The 17,816-nt window shown below is 45.9% G+C and overlaps 1 protein-coding gene across 11 annotated transcripts in view; it reads right to left on the reverse strand.

The window, feature by feature from the left end:
* The window catches only part of EXTL3 (exostosin like glycosyltransferase 3), a 161,365-nt gene that overhangs the window by 127,565 nt on the left and 15,984 nt on the right, over positions 1-17,816 (reverse strand). For 5 of the 11 annotated variants that reach the window (XM_087773785.1, XM_087773775.1, XM_087773782.1 and 2 more), the window contains exon 1: positions 11,609-11,850. The exons of 1 other annotated variant lie outside the window; for it this stretch is intronic. The gene's annotated coding sequence lies outside the window, so the exon portion shown is untranslated. Of the gene's footprint in view, positions 1-10,783; positions 11,031-11,054; positions 11,324-11,608; positions 11,856-11,886; positions 12,107-17,816 lie in introns of those variants that run through there. 5 more of the 11 variants (XM_087773776.1, XM_087773779.1, XM_087773778.1 and 2 more) reach the window with 5 other exon arrangements.

Raw genomic sequence — 17,816 nt, forward strand, 5'->3', positions numbered from 1 at the left:
ATCACTCCTAGCTATAGGGCAGTTCAGCCCATACAAGGAGCTCCAGCTAAATCCAGTCTCCATTGCAAAACCATGCATCTCTGAGCAGTTCTTAAGAGCAGTTAATGTTTTCTGGTATCTTCACAGCTGTTCCACAGCTGGCAGAGAACAAGGAAATTCTGAGGAAAAGGATTTATGTGAAAACAATGCCAAAGAGGAGGAAGTCAAGTCAGCAAGCAGAGCACAAGGAATAAAATAATAATAAACAGAACAGATTAAGCACAACTTCACCATAAATCGCAACTGGCCCACTACTCTTAGTTTTCAACAGAAACCATGGAAAAAATAAGAAACCATCAACTGCAGGACAGTCTCTCAGCTTCCCACCCCCTTCTGCAATTTTATAAGCTTCTGAAATCCAGTTGTTTAAAACAAGCACAATCCAGCAGATATCGATGCTGTGAGTCAGCAACGTCTCTTCACAGATGTGATCTCTCCCAAAGTGACTGTTTTCCAGAGCAACATCTCCAGACCAAGCGCAGCGTCAGCGCAACTCGCTCTCAGAGTTTTCTGCCAGCACTGTTTAGAGGAAGAAAAACTGCTGAAACCACCCAGCATGCCAAGTTGGTTAATGACATCGCAAAGAAATAGATGTCAACTTTCATATGAAGCTGCTCCAAGTTAGAAGATTGACATTTTTCCTTTTTCGATATAAAAAGCTAGAGAAAATAGAAGCAATTCCTTAAATTGCCACTTCATTTTCTCACAATAGCAGCGTTTCCTCCTCTGTGATTGCAGGCAGATACTAAAGCTTCTGGATCTCTCTAACCCTGTTGCGTGTGCTGGTTCATCCTGCTAGCTGTCAAAAGTTCTTTGCTCACACGAGCCCTGGGAAATGGTGCCAAAATTGAAGATCAAAGGAATAGGTCAGTGAAAAAAAATCCCAATAAACAGAGCATCCCAGGAGGGGAAAAGAAGTGTTGATACAAACCTCCCTCTTACACAACCAACCACAGTAAGTCCCCTCCTGTCAGCAGATATGAAGCATTACACGGGTCAGAGCTGCCACCAGCAGAGAAAGCTGCTCATAAGAACTAAAGCTACATGGGTGAAAACTAAGTGTTGCTCATTTTGTATATAACTGTCTGGGAGAGGAGAGTCCAAACACCAAGTAAACGGTCTAGGTGCAGCCCAAACCAGCTGCAGAGCGTGGAGCCTCCCACCCAGCAGCATCCCTGGGACCTCGCAGGGAGCCAACCTTGGCGAAAGGAAGGTGCCTGCAAGGACACAAGATCCAAATCCAAAAGAAACTTTGTTTTGCAGCACTGCAGCTCACTGAAAAAAATGGTTTGTTTTTTTTGTTTGTTTGTTTGTTTTGTTTTTAATTCAGTCACTGAGTAAAACTTAAAAAGATACATATCAAGATTTAGAGCAACATTTTCTCTCGCCCATGGACAAACTCTTCAGCTACAGAAGATGAAGAAAATCACACCGACAGCAATGGACACGCATACGTATCCTGCATTTGAAAGCACAAAGAACAAAGCTCTGCTGAATCTGGGAATTAGAAAGCCTGACAGATTTAACTCTGGTTTATCCCCTAGCAAATTAGCTACTGTTTAAACACGGGGCTTGGCATTACATCATCTGTTTGCAGGGGATTTTTTTAAATTTTTTTTCTAAAGCTAAACCATTCTTGTGTGCACAGCTTGAGGAACATCATTCATTCCTAACAGACTCAACAAAATGAAGGGGTGGATCAAACTCTTTGCAGGAGCCCTGCAAGCAGGGAAGCACACACCTAAACTGCTTTGCAAGTTTGAACAGTAGAAGATCTTATCTAGAATTTAGCAGGAAATACAGAGTGCCCCTCAGCTCTGTCTATTCAGATTCAAGGATGAAAAGCCCACTTTTTTGAGTTATGATGTGCAATACTCAGCCTGATTTGGGGGCTGAAATCACACATCTGCTCACCCAGCTCCAGTTCAATGTGGATCTAAGGCGACATGTGGTTGGGTCCCATTTGATTCTTCCACTCTTTTCTGTCATCTACGCAAGTAACTCCAGCATTTCAGTCCTTCTAGATACCACGCTGCCTTCACGGACCAGACTGAGAGGCAGGGAAGGACCAGCTGCAAACTGAGCTACTGGAGATATTTTCAGCATCTGTTCTCTTGTTCCAGCTTGGACACTCATGTTGGAGACTTATTTTCCCTTGAGAGACGCAGATCTCCGTCAGTGCAATTTTGTTTCGCAAAACTTGGCAGAACCCTAATTTTGCAGCACCTGCTCTTTGACGCTTGTTTCACAAAGCTTGCTTTGGTGTATTTGAAGGACCAGGCTCTCACAGCCTCTCCAAGTACAGCTTCGGAAAACACACGGTGCAATGGGCTCTCATGTGAAAACTCATATTTAAACGCTGAGTTGATCTGAAAGATTTCACACAATCTGGTTTTCCGACCCTTCGATCTGAAGAGTTGTCAGATCTTAGAGAGGAAAGAGGGAGAATGCCAGAAGAGACGCTTTGAAAGGGTAAAAGGAGGAACCATTGCTCTCGTCCCTGAGAAGAGCAGGTTTCACACAGACACACAGTTTGTGTGGAGTGAGGACCTCTCAGATGTTTGACATGTTCCTACATACCAAACCCACAGTGGCCTGCCACCACAATCCAGTGACATCAAGGAACAAGATTTCACAAGACCTTTGCTAAAACTTTGTAAAAAAAAAAAAAAAATTTTTTTTTTCTAAACCTGGTAAGGTTCTATGACCTAATCACATTACAACCTGTTAAGCTGAAAAAAAAAAAACCAACCCAAAACCACCAACACTTCAACCAACCAACCAAAAAAACCAAAGCAAAAACCCAAACAAAAATCCAACAAACCACAGCCCTTTCATCATCTCTAGACATTTCATCATTGCCTCTAGACATCCAAAAATACAGTGAGTTTTCTCATTAGATTAAAATAAATAAATAAATAAAGTGCTGTTTTGAAATAACACTAAGGACAAGCAATTCTGGATTAAAAAAAAAACAAAACAAAACAAAAAAAAACAACCAAAAAACCACCAAAAACCAACCCCAAACACAAAAAACCCCAAAGTTTCAGAAAACTACATCTATGGAAGTCCTGTTAAAGACAGTTTAACCTTTAAAAAAGCCAGAACTGTAATGCACGCAGAAGAATAGGCTTTGCTGTCAGAATGTAATTAAAAAAACCAAAACAGCTCAATTCTGCTCTATATCAAGATAGCCAGGAGCTGATCTGGGAGAAAGTCAAGCAAACAAATTTTCTCTCTGCGATTCCAAAAGGTCATTGCAAACAATTACTAAAATGCAATACTGAAAAAAAAAACATATGCCAATTCTTTTTTTTCACTTTAACAAGATATCTTTACTGCTCCAATTATTGCTTGGAATGAATAATAATCCCAAGGACCACATAGCCAGTTAAATAATTATATGAATACCAGGGAACCATTAAAACTGCATTTCAAAGCGAGAAGGCTACACAACTGTTTGTCTCCTCTTCCTCTCCCTCTGCTTTTGCATAATGCAGTTCCCAAAACAGATCTCATCTGCAGTTAAACTTGGGCCAGAATGAAGACATTCCTTCCCATGTATGGGAAATAAGGGAAATTATTAATTTCACTTCTCATAACCGAAGAGCAGAAGTCATAGTAAGAAAGCCTCAGAATAAAAAGTCACGCAATAAAAAGAAGCGCTGAAGTCTGAGAAGATTTGTACCAATACCACAAGTCTTTCCAGTTGTCTCACTGCCAAGCAGCCTTCAAAACGGGGCATTTTCTTCTTTCAGTGCAACTCCAGTCCCCATTAACAGGAACTGCGTGTGTCAGCACAAACCTCGGTTTCACCCAGCAGCACGCAGGAACTGAAAAATGAGCATCCTATTCTAGTGACCTTCATAGTCATATACAACAGCGAACCGTTCTTGTCCATTCAGCGCGTTCATTTATAACGAGTCCCCCAGCTTCATTAAATTGCCCTCGTTGGTCCTGAGCAGGCTCAAGATTTGTGATAAAGATAAGAGCGCTGGAGCAGACCTCTGACACAGCACAGCAGCTGTGTCACTGTCCCACCACCTATTCTATATCTGCCCAAGCCTTGCAATGCTCAGCCACTCCTGTCGCTGTCAGGGGAAGGGGCCAAGCACATACAGGTATTGCCCTCCTTAAGTAGCAGGTGCCCATCCCTACCATCCCCTCCAGCAGCAAAGGAGCAGCAAACCCAGCTTCTCGCTGCTCTGTCTCTCATTTTGCCTTTGGAGTAACAGAAACAGGTCAGCTCGTACTGGGCATCAATCCCTCATAGCTTTGGAGCAGCAAAATTCAGAGTACCAGAGCTGGGTAAAAATATCAAAATATTTTTTTATAGCGCTCGTATCTCACATCTTGGGAGAGCCAGGCTGGACTCACGACAGCAATATCCTAATGCAGGAGCATTAAGACAGCAAACTAACAGTAAGAAAAGGGGAGAAGGGCTGCCTAGCAACTTCCCCCCCATCCTACTGCTAAGGGAACCCCCCATCTCCCCCCAAAAAACCCACAAGCAGTTTGCTGTTGGATTATCAAACTGAATCACATCACTGAGGCATCGTATAAATGACAAGGACTGCAGAGCTGAGAGGGAAAGGGACCAAGACCATCCCTTCCAGCAGCAAGCTATGGAATCAGTTCAACCACGTCACGCATCCTGACTCCAAAGGCCAGCGTCAACAAGAACTGGGCAGTACTTCCCTACATCACAGAAGCACTGCGATACGCTCAGATACTATGGAAACACTAACCTCTATTTCCTACAGATTTATAAAGCACAAAAGCAGGGGAAGGTGACAGAAGAGCTTGGGTATAATCCCCTCCCTCCCCAAAAAGCTCCACATAAACATACAAAGAGTCCGTACACAGTATGAGTTAACACAGCGCTCCCCCAATATGCACACAACAGCTTTTGGTAGACAGGCTAAGAATAGGTACAGGGACAGCAAAGCGTCCAAGCAAGACGGCCCTGCAAAGCAGCATTAAGCTCGCGAGAAACATTGGCAATGCTGCTTTTGCTCTAATCGGTTTTAAGAAGAAGAAATTCACTTTGGCTCTTTTTATAATACCTACTCCATTACATTTGTCAAACAGCTGCCACTTTCTGTCCCAGATACAGCTGCCTTCGGTGGTAACCAAAAGGATCGCCGTGTCTGCGCATGTATTATAGATCAGCGAGGCATATTAAAACAGACTCGAAATCTGTCTAGAGATTACATGTCACTGCTTCCAAGTCAATGGAATTATACAGAGACCCAAGTCGGTGCAAAGCCTGGGTCGTACCTGTATAAACTACTCCAGAAGATGCTGTGGGCCTTGCTGCCTGAGTAACGTCGTTTGAAATGCAGGCTCAGTAAGACAGACATTCAACTGACGCAAAAACATCTTCCCCAACAGCTCCTTTGGAAAGGAAGAAACAATTGCGTTGCTTCGCCTTTCTAATCAAAATCGTCATTGTCCTGGCAAAGTAAAAGTCATTTCCAGAGAAAGAGCAGGTCTGATTCCTGAGGGGCTGGGGGCAAATTAGCTTCTGTACAAAAGCCTGGAGATACCTGCCAGCTCCAGCTCAATCGTTACTCCTAACTAACTACACCCTTGAGACACTTGCAAAAGGCTTGGTGCTATTCATCACTGCCACAAACTAAAAACAAAGTCAGAAGACCCTGGAGGCAAACGTGAGAAACCAACTGCAAGATTCCTTTGAATCTTTTTATTATTTTTTATTAAATCTTAGTTTTTGTTAAGAATTCTAAGATGAACATCAACAATAGCATGTTGCAGACATTTCTGATTTACAGCTTTCCCGTGAAGTAAGGTAGCCTCAAACCTGTTTTATAACTAAGAGGAGTAACAAGTTTGCAGACTACGACAGAGCCTGACAGCAAAAAAACAACGATCTTCTGGGTCCATCAAATCCCACCTGCTCCGCTAGAAAGCAACCACATCAGAACCAACGCTATGTTCTGCTTTTAGCAAGATCGACGAAATAACAACCACCCAGAACGTTTTTTTTCCAGATCACTACAAGGACAGCTCTTGCCTTTCTCCAGGTCTTTGTTTTTGTTTCCTGATGCACGGTTGAGAACTTGCAAGGAAAGGCTTGACAACGGCTAATTGTCAGACGCCACAGTAATTAGTGGCAACTTTCCAACGCATCCATCTCTGGCTGGTTTTCCGATACCTCGCTCCTCCTCAATCCCCACATTAAAATGAAGGTACACAAGGTAGGCGGCAGATTCATTTACAAGTACCAAGGTCTTCCCAGGAGAGACGCCTGAGGAAAGAAATATCTTACCTAAGCAATGCATGGGTTGGTTTTTTTCCTTCCCATTTGCTATGGAACTGCTATCTTTATTAATAATCTGAGAATGATGTTAACCTATTCACTGACATATATTATTAGATGTACAATGCATTTCTGGGAGTCAATGGGCTCCTGTATTGCATGTTATCTCTGGCCAGCGAATTACCCCTGAACGAGGAAGACAGGATCATACTGTCCTGTCTTCTGCCCACCTGCTGGTTACACATCACCGCTTTGATGTTACTAGTCCACTTATATCAAAGGTTTCTGACATATTTTATTTGCAGACCCTTACAAGTTCCCCAATAGCGAATTCAGGACTGCTTTGCTTAGGCTTTATAGACCCCTTAGAAAGAGGCTCACACCATTGCTCTATATATTTAGGCTCTGCTCTCAACTCCGAGGCTCCCCACTTGTTTGGCAGCTCTTCTTGTCACAAGCTCCAATGCTTTCGTGCCAACCTTTTCCAGGCGTCATCTGCATGTCAGCAGTACTCCACAGCATATACTCCACTCAACACCAACACAGTCCAGAACACATCACTTCCCACTAAGTGCCTACACAGAGCAGACCTGCAATATAATTACTTCCTCGTGCCCATAATAGAAACACGAAAAGACGTGTACAAATTTCATCCCGATGCACTCCTGCATTACATATGATGCGGAGGCATTTAATCAAGGGAGGAAGAGATAAAGAAGTCTTTCCCACATTCAGTGACGTGCTTAATTCCATCACATTCAAATCTGGACCCACAAGGTGGGGTACATATGGGACGGGGAGAAGAAAAGCTTATCTTCACATTGAAAATTGAGATGTGTTGATGGGACAACATAATGGAGGGCGTTGATAGTTTTAATTGTACTGCCCTTATATAAGCAGAGGACCCAATTTCCACATCAAGTTGCAAACGTTGAATTCATCATTGAACTCAACCCGTCGAGAAGCGTCCCCTAAGAAAGATGACACGCGTGTAGAACAATTTATTTCCTGCTCTATGACATTTTGGCTTTCAAATAAATATAATTCACTTTCACATTAATTCACAGATGGCCAATACACTGGCATAGATTTAAGATGACTACACAGCTCCACAATCCTTTCATCTTACACAGAAGGGCTAGCACAAAACGGTAAGAAAGCCATCCTACAGAGTCAGATGTCAGAACATACACTTTAGCACAGCAGCACTCATACCAAAACGCAACAGGAATGGAAACAAACCTCAGGCTACCTGCGCTGCCGCTATCCCTAGGAAGAAAGTCAGGTAAGAAGATACCTGCAAGTATTTTAAATCATAAAAGAAAGCATTTTATGAAACAAGACAGATAAAAGGCTAACCAGCTGGAAACTGGACATTAAAAAGGAAATAAAAATGTTACTTGTGCAGTGGGAAATGTTATTAGCATTTTGTATTAGAAGAAACTTGAGAAAGTTTCTTAACGTTCAAGGGTTAATCCTGTGATACTACTCGTTAATCCCTTCTGATACTACTCTCAGGCAACCATTTGCATTAGAAAAGTGACACACTTTCTTAATGCACCAAAATTCACGGGCAAGAGGGAGGACAGGGGATAGGCAGAGAAAACACAACCCCAGCTCCAGGCAACGAGATCCCAACCATTTAAGAAACTCACTGTAAGGGCAGAAATTCTGAGAATCGTTAAAACACACACCTTAAAAAAACCTCCTTTACATCCGTTAGCGGCTACAGATTATCTGATGGTTTTGGAGTTTTATGTTTGTCGGGGAGCAGGGAGGGAGTCCTAAAAGATTGATTTGCTTGATTTATGAGTCTGGATTTTCTGTATTTCACTTGATTTTATCAATGCGGGACAGGTCACTTTGTAGTGTTACTGATTACCTCAACACAGCCCTGAGAAACCAATGTCCACTCACCACGAGTTAGTGGGAGCAGATGCCAGCAGAGGGAGCACAGCACACCTACACACTTCTTGTAGGAAAGACTGGGTATCATAAACTTCCTCTGCAAACCCTAAATTAAAAAAAAAAAAAAAAAAAGATACTGGAACTTGCTTTAAAATTGCTGTAGTCTTGTAGGGAATGTCCAGCAAGTCAAGGCAGAAGCTACAAAATGTCCTTTCAAATCCATCTGTGATAGATTAGTCAGTGGTCTAAACTGCTCTTGCTGGTAAGAGACATCAATTAACTAACAGCTATGATTTCACAAAAATAGGATTTCAATTCGCACTTCAAAACTGGCCCTGCAACTGCTGTGTAATAACATCAATTTATCTGGTTGGCCAGCGCTCGAGGCCTCCTACGCCCAGGCAATCCGGGGATCGATTAGCCGTAAGCCACGGAGCTGTACCTGTTTCTGTCTTTATCCTTCCTAACAAACCCCAAAACCCCAAATTGGCTTTGTACCTCTTCTCAGGCACAACATCCACCAACATCATTTGCATCTGACAAACAGCCGCCTAACCTGCAGGAGCCAAACTCAACCACGACAATCCCCAGTAAACAGTACTTTCAGGTATTCTCCAAGAAGAAAACTATGGCCTCTTTGCTTTTGAGGATATGTCTAAATTGCAACCACAGAACTGCAAGTGCGCTCATGCTAGCTTTAGCCCAGCCTGTGTCAGCACAGGTTACGAGACAACTGCAAGTGCCAGCTCTGTGCCCCAAATCCCACGTGAACGCTTCCCCTACTGCCTAGCCACATACTAGCCTATGCGTACTGAAATGGCATATATCTAAATATGCCTACGAGTATCACTTGCCTTTTTCACAAGGAAGCAAACAAAACCCCCACATATTTTGCTTGCTGGGTGGTTAAGAGATCGGAATCCCAGCCTGGGTTAGGATTCACTCATTACAGCAACAGCAAAAATTCCACCCTGGGTTAAAACCCCGAAGTTAGGAACTGCTTCAAAATGTTCGCAGTCTGTTCCTGCCCCCAAAAAAGGGGGGTTTAGCAGAGGTCACAGGTAGAGAAGTGAGACAGCAAGCCCTGGGAAAATCTATCTGCTGACAGGGAAACGAGATCCAATGATCAGGAGGTCCCTTCCAGTTCAGTGTTTTTGTGGGGTATCCAAAGCAGAAAAATTGCCTCTGGACTAGGAGCCAATTCACATTTGACTGCTGTGATCTTGGCTTCAAACAGCTAGCATATGTGGTTAGCTGCATTTCCCACCCCGGTGGAATGATCATTGTGGGCAGGGGGAGGAATGCCCTGGGAAAACAGGCGAGGCAACTGGGAGAGGTGATAGGAGTCAAACAGCAAGGAGAAAAATCGGGCGGCAGAGACTGAAAGGAAAAAAGAACAAATACACAGGGCCAGGAGGAGAGAGACAAACTCTAAAACCTTAAGATGAGGGTATCATGGCATTTCAAGATGTAATAGTCATGGAAAGCAGACTCAAGATGGGCCCTGGCTCCACATATGCCAGCACGCCCTGGGAAGGCATCAACAACATTCAATTCATTGGCTGAACAGTCCCAGAGATCCACACTACAAATATTCAAGGGACGATGATGATGATGATCTTTCCCATCCCATCTTAACAGCACACAAACAACCCTCCAATTTTGCCATACATTGTTGAAAAACAGTCTGAAGTGAAGGCAATTCAACAATCATGTTTTTCTTTTTTTTATTTGCTGCTTTTGCTCTGACTTGACAACTGCCAAAATCCATCCTTGCATGCAAACAAACATGAGAGCTAACAACAGTCTCCACTCGAAAAATTAGGGAATTTCAGAAAACTATTTTGAACTTCCCTTCTGCAACAAGACATCAAGAAGTTCAAGAACTGTTTGTACCACAGCTGAGCTGCCAGAAGAATTTGGCTGTACGGTGCTCAAATGAAGGCAGTCAGTTACCCCTGCTCCAGAATCTCTTAACACTGAGCTGAACCGATGCAAACTCCCATTTCTCCACGGAAACCAAAATATCTGTAAGATAATCGCCTGCATGTGACACCCCTTTCAGGAAACAAAGTTATTTAATCTTCTTCATACAGATGTCAGACTTGCAGCACGGAGACCCAGAAATTTTAAAGCCACGCTATCGTATCGGGATATCAACACACACGCTTTATCAGGTGCACCATAAGCAACAAGAGACCACAAACTAGCCAATGAGAACCTCAGCGTTTGAATTTTAATACACACAGCAACAGGACAGCATATCTAGAAAGCACGTTTTGCTTCTCGGCATCTTTGTGAATCATTGATACCATTTTAATCATTTCCAGCTCCTCCAGGCTCCAAATTGTTTGGGTTTGTATCAGCGTAACGGGGTGTTAGGCAGTCAGCAGCAATGCATTAACCCCACACTGGTAAGGTTTTTGATTGAGGAAAGACCCCTATGTTTTTGAGTAAGAAGAGACCTCATGTGGGGAAAACAGCTGGGAAAAAAAAATGTAACAGGAACCTCAACTTCAGCAAAGAATTCACAGGAGCGTAACATGAGCATACCAGAAACGCTGAGAAGCCCAGAGACAGCAGCCTTGTCGGTTCTGTCCTCACCATCTCGCAAGGCAAAAACCCCGGCACGAGCAATGGGGAACACGCACCGATCCGGGGGCACTTGCTGCCCCAGGCAGCGGCGAGCGCGATGGCTTTGTCAAGTTTCCAAGACACGGGACGACCCTGCGAGACGGCAACAAGCCCGTCGGGGTCAGCGCTTTCGGTGACCGTCGAAGCCCGGACCGGGCGCTAGGCCTCAAGCCCCCATGCCCAAACCTGCCTCAGAGCGGGAGGAACGGGACCGCACCGGCCACGGGGGAGGCGACGGCCCCTCGAAGCGCAGGAGATGCCACAGGCAGCCAGGAGAGACGGGACGAGGAGGGGTCTCCGGGCCGCCGGCCCCTCACGGAGTTAGTTGAAAGAGGCGGGAAGGAGGGCAGGCGGGAAGGCTGGAGCCTGTCAGCGGCGCCAGGTGCCGTCGCAACCCTCCCGCCAGGAGGGACCCCAGCCTTGTGGGACCCCCCCCGGCAGCGTCCCTCGCCCTGTGAGACCCCCGCAATGTCCCTCACCCTGTGAGGGACCCCCCTCCCGGTGTCCCCAGCCCTGAGGGACGCTGTCCCCCCGGCCTGCCCCTCAGGGACGCCCCAGCCAGGCTGAGGGAAGGCCCTCCCCCCCCGCCGCCTCAGGGCGGGGGGGCGGCTCCCTCCGGACTGTACCACTCCCGCCACTCACCCGGCCCCACGGGCTCCCCCGGGGGTGGTGGCAGGGGGGTGTGCTACCGCCGCCAGTCGCTCTTCTCCCCGCGCACCCCGTACGTGGTGCGGTCCAGCCTACCTCTTGCCGCCCTCACTTCACCCTCCTGGCGGAGCCGCGGTCCCGGTGCCCGCTGCGCCGCCCTCCGCGAGTGGCTGGGGGGGGAGCCATAGCCGCTGCCTTGTCTTCCCCCTTCGTCCGCCCTCCCCTGCTCCCCCCCCCCGATCCGGACACAGTTGGTTTGTTCCGAGAAGCCGGCCGGTCTTCTCCCCTAAACCGCTGGATCTCTCACGTCTTCGGCCATTTCCGACCGAAACGGCGGAAGCTGCCGAAGTGGTGGCGGAACTTAACGATCTTACCCGAAGGGTGGGCGGAAATAGCCGAACCGGCGGCGGAGCTAGCCGAACCGGCGGCGGAGCTAGCCGAAGGGCTGAAGGGGCGGGGAGCAGAAAGGCGGAGGAGGAGACTCTTGGCTCCGGAACCTGCCGAAAATAACCTAAGCTCCGCAGCTCTGCTCCGTCTGCAGCGCGGAGAGAAAAGGCCCAAATTGGCAAGGGCTCACAGGATTACCACTCGCCCCCTCCCGGTTCTGAGGAGGGGAGCAGGGCGGCAAACCGAAGGGGAGCTCTGTCCCTTTAAATGGTGGAGGAGGCGGAGCAGCTGCTCCCGCCCCGCCCAGAGCCCGCCCAGCTGCCACTGCGCATGGGCGGAGGCGCTTTTCCCGCCCAAGGGCAGGCACGTGCGGCGCTCTCCCCTCTCCTCAGCGAGGAGCCGCCATGAGGAGCCGTCGTCTCCTCAGTGCCCGACGGTGCCTCGCAGCGGCCGCCGCGTCCCAGCCCTTTAGCCGCGGCAGCCCTGTCTTTCCCCAGCTGACCCCCACAACCCCTGGGAGGCGGGAGGTGCGCCCTTGGAGCTCAGCCCTATGGGACAAGCCACTATGGTGACTGTGAAGGTTGCCACTGATCCCCCAGAGAGATGTCCAAGTGACTCTTGGCAAAAGGGGTTATGACAACAATCATATTGTGGCAAGCTGATCTAAAAACACAAAGACGCTGACTGCAGAGCCTGCTTACAGGTACTAAAATACCATTACAGATTTGAATCTGTTACAAAATTACATCAAAATCCAACCTGGAGGGTTTGCATTAACAGCATAAATTATCACTCATTCTGGACAAAGTACTTTTTTAAATTATAGAGTGGTGTTAAATGTCATTAGTGGTTAAATGTTGTTAAGTCACAGCAGCTATGTAAAATTCAGGGCAACAAGTACCGAACATAACATGCAACAGATGGTGATTGAAGCAAAAGGGAAAAAAGAGCAATGGGCAAATAAAGAGAAAAAAAAAAAAAAAAGGCAAGTAACGGTGCCAGCATCTTCTCACAACAAAAGCAAGTCAGACAGGTTCAGTACTCTGCTTCATTGCTTTATGCACTTTATATTTTAGGCATGAAAGGCATTCCTATCTATGGGAATCCAATCCCACCCCAAAGCGCACAAACTGACAACTTTTGGGGGATTAGAGAATTTTTCACAGGAAGAAACGGGGTTTTATCTCTGTAGGAGTGGAGAGGGTGGCAACCGTAGTGCGTCTCTGGCCACAAAGCTCCAGGAATCTCAGCTTTAATAAAACATGAGCACTTCAAGACTGCGAGAAACCACTTTTCCACCGCGCTGCACTTTTTAACAGTCATTTACAGATGTGTGAGGAATGCAAGGAGAAACTAACTTTTATACTGAGATGAAAAACCTGTGGGGGGTAAGGCGGGGGGACACAGGTTTAGCCTTTGATAAACAATACGAAATCCAATCTCACAAGCAGGGAACGTGCTGTACTGAAGGGCAGGAACAGGTACTGCAGGATCAAAGGCTCTAAGAAACAATTCTTTATATTTTTCAGGAAAAAAAAAAGACAGACTACGACTGCGTGCACAGTATAAAGACAAAATTAACATCCAAATCATTGAACCCCCGTTGTCCTAGCACACGCATCTGTTCCCACTCCACCACGGCTTGAGGTTTTGCTCTTCCACCCTGCTCTACCTGGAGCTCTGCACAAGGAAAGGGGGAGGCAATCAATTCCCTTCCGCACCTCGCTGAGGCAGAAATACAAATGGAGAACGTGCACGTCAGGACACAACCCAAGAGAACAATTCTTCTTCCAACTCCCAAAAGAAAAGCTTTCAGCATCAGCAGCCAGTCTGGTGAGTCTTTCTTTCAGAAAGCACTATCAATCAGCGCTATTACACATTATATTGATGAAGACAGCTTCAGATTTAATCCCCTTCTTTGTGTAGTTGCCCTTCTTATTCCAATGTAACGGGAGATCAGTATTAAAGGGGAGTTTTCAGTTTCCCTTCCACCAAGCCAAAAATCCACTGCTCAACTGCCTTCTGTATATCCCAACAGAGAAATTACCCTGTTCAAATATCTTCATTTTCCACCCTTTCTGCTGTCCGCGCTTTTGTTTTCTCATATACAGTATCCAGGAACAAACGTAAAATTTTGACGTCAGAAGTGGATCTTAATAGGCAGCATCTATAACCTATGATGAATAATAGTTTAAACAAGCAAATAAGTTGCGTGGAGTGGTTGCCTGACTCCTTTCCTAGCGAGGAGAAGCCTTTTATGCCTAGCAGCTTCTCAGACTGGTTTCCCAAAGGAACAAGCCTTAATGCACAGTGCCAGTCCTCTTACAGACTTTGAAACTCCTTGGCGACTTTTAGTTGAATCTGACAGAGGGGCAGAGGTCTAAAAATACTAGATCCTGCTCTACAAAAGCGGGCAGGTGCGATGCAAAGACACCTAAAAAGCAGCTGCAGTTCAGATCTCGTTCCACCTGCTCACCAACCAAGCAGCCGGGCTGTGCGGGGCTCCCAGCCAGCGATCCGAGTGGCGTATTTCCAGCCACCAGCCTGAACAGCGATCGGAGGTTTGGGATTTGGGGGGTGCCAGGGAGGCAGCGATAAGGAGGGACCTGGGGGTTTACGGTAAGAACAAGAAGGAGGGAGGTTTGGGGGTGGTGGGAAAGCGAAACGGGGTGAGGGCCTGTGATGGCACACACCCTAGGAGACAGAAGAAATGGGGGCTGTCAGAGGCTATAGGGAAAAGACAAAATCTGAGAAAAACTGGCTTCATGAGTCCCACTGCTCACAGAACGACTTATTTAGATGCCTCTGTATGATTTCACGCTGGGAACCTCCCTGACGTTACCATTTAAGTAGCTCTACAGTTGGCAGCTGCAACTGAACACAGTGAATGCCATCACACCTGTCTGTCCTCCTCGTCTCTCCTTGGAATGGTCCCCACTTTACCTCTTTTCCGTACCCGCACCAAATTCCCTCTTCCTCATCCCACTTACCTGTAAGCATTTCTCGCATCCAACACACTGATGCCTCCAATCTGCTATAAATTACATTAAGTCATTTCAAGCAGGTATTAAGGAGTTTCAGGGCCAGCTAATGCACGTTTCCATGGCACGCTTCCACGGCCTGAAATAAACTTCAGAAAAACATCCATCGCTCCTCAAAGGAACACCAGTCTAAGGGAGGGACCCTGAACTTTCATCTTTTCTCTGCTACACTCCTTTCGGTAAATCTTTTTTAACCTCTTTCTCCTCCCTTCCACAGGAGACACTACCAAGGCCGGACCATCTGCAGATTTTACAAGTTTCACGGAATGTTTTTAGACCGCACTCTTAACCTCAGACACACCTATCAGATTTCACAGGATTCAGTCGCTTTTTAGCCCCAGGGTGCTGTAGGTGCTAAACAGACAATGTACATCTCTCAGCCACTATGGAACAACTGCACAGCAAAGCTCAATTTTTAACCCTGCTGAGACTCTGACTGCTTTCAGCCATCAGGTATCCCAGGGCATGCTTCACAAGAGAGGAAATGTTAATCTGGAATGCTGGCCAAATTCCATTTTAGGTAATTACACTCTGACAATTTACATTCTCCCTGCAGTTTTTAATGGATATGGATTTTTTTTTCCCTCCTTACTTTATGTCATAAAAGCAGTGGCCTGGTCCTGCTCCTGCTGTTACAGCAGCTGCCAGGCTTTGCAGCGTAAGTAGCTGCATTTCAGTGGTAGGTGAAGGCATCTCGGTCCGTTTAAATAAAGCACTTTGAAGACGCCATGGGCACAAGAAGTATTGTAACGATACACCCTACTGCTGGCCATAAAGCATAGCAAGGGCTAGAGCATGAAATGAAACACTCGGTGGCAATATCTGTGTTCGGAAAAGTTAGCAGAGGAATGGAAGCACGGACATAAAGACTTTCCCCTCCCAAATGCTAATGCAAGTTTGGACCCAGTGCAGCCCCAGCTGGGATCAAAAGAGCAAATACAACAAACTATCAGCATCCTGCACAGCGGAACCAGATCCTGACGGCAGAAGAAAGTAAGTTTATAAAAGCAGCAAAAGCTTTTGGCACGATGCTGGGATGCTGGAGGACGCTGCCTGGTAGTAACACGGTGTGAGGAAAAGAAATGCCCGTTCCCTTGTTAATGAAGGCACAGTTAGCGTTTCTGATTTTACCGAGCTATTTCAAAGAAAAATCATGAGGCGAGAAATGGGGCAGAAGGTTTTGTTTAAGGTGGAATATTATGGGTCACACTTGAAGTATGTGGAGTTGCACTGCCACACATTCGATTAAGAATAAACAGTCTAGATAAATTAATTAAATGACTGTATTATGCTTTGTTTATAAAACCATACATAACCACACTGTGTTATTTTCTTCACAAGAACCACAATGCCTAAAAGGGTAATTTTCATATTTCAGCAACAATGAAGTAAGTTAAGGGAGATTAGGAGAGTGGTTACAAACAAACCGTGAGAGACCAGATGCCTCAAAGGATGGGTAGAGAGACGTAGCTTTCCCTCCTCCCCCAACGTGTCCCAGATCATTAGCAACTGAAGGCTGTTACTAGCACAGGGGGAATATTTCTCACAAGCAGCTTGTTGACCAAAATGTGGTTTTCCCCATCCCCCAAACTACCAGCAAACCAATTTCAGTACGACTCCAGGCTTTGGTGGAGCTAGACACAGTGTGAGGAGGTGAAGGTAGAGCGGGTTTTCTTCCCCTTGTGTCTAAAACCGCTCACAGCAATTCCACAGCAATTCTGTGAACCTATCTCTCGTTTCCTTTGCATTTTTTATAGTTACCTAAAAAATGAAATGCTTAGAGTCACGCAGAGTCATTTTCTGTGCGTGAATCAAGCCTAACCAGGTACATTAACAGCAAGCCGTTAGCACCAGCAGCCTTCACGACGGTGGTACCCTGAGAACAGAGAGATGTTGCACACACACCACTACCTGGGTGGCTTCCTGGCAAAGGACCTAAATAACCAACCGAGGTACTTTCTCAGTCCTACAGGGTGTCGTTGCTCTTGCATCCTCACCTGGGCCCTTGCAGGATGTGCAGTGGGGAGAGTGAATGTGTCTGAATGTGGTGGGTTCGTTTCTTTTTTTAGCTAGACTTAGCTCTGTCATTCTAAAAAAAAAAAAAAAGGATGAGTCACCCAGCATCAAAAAATTATCTAAAATCTATCTAAATAAAATTTCTCTACAGAAATAATAAAAGAGACTTCCATATTGCAATACTCCTGGAAATTTCAGTGACTATTAAGAAAGACGCGCTCCAAAGCAGGAAGCAGCAACCCAGCCTGGTGACAGCCAAGCAAAACTCTGAGAGGATCTTGGCGACGACGGAGTAACAGCACAAAATACCAGCGCTGCCTCTTTGCTTAAGGCTCCTTCCCATTCCGCGCCCTGCTACGCTAAGGAATCAGCTGCATTTCGGTAAAATTCCCTTGAATTCCTTGAGTATTACAGCTAACCATGCTTCCCCTTCATCTCAAAACAGATGCTTTGAAGTTTTCCAGAGACACTCAAGAAAGAAGACACATCCAAATACCTAGACTACCCCCAAACTCCACCCTGGAACAGATGGCGAGGTTATAAATACAGAAGCATCTGGTAACCACTGGTATGAAAAAGCTGGCAAGCAACAGCTTATTCTGTTCCACTAAATATTCTATAATATGAACTATATTTAAGCAGGAGTTAAAAAGAAACAACCGTTTCATCTGTACATAACATAATCCCCAAACACCTACATATTGTAACTGCAGCGTGGCTTGGGCATTACACTCTTGTCTACCAAAAGCACTTTTTTTAATTAAGCATTCAGCACTGTCTAAACTTAAATGAGAAGTGACTGCAAAACAAGCGGTTCGGTAAAGTACAAAAGCATCACTTTAAGCGTGTGCTTTGTTGCA

Source organism: Nipponia nippon, unplaced genomic scaffold (assembly GCF_047370975.1).
Source record: "Nipponia nippon isolate SJK-2023a ecotype South Korea unplaced genomic scaffold, ASM4737097v1 scaffold_4, whole genome shotgun sequence".
Classification (NCBI taxonomy): domain Eukaryota; kingdom Metazoa; phylum Chordata; class Aves; order Pelecaniformes; family Threskiornithidae; genus Nipponia; species Nipponia nippon.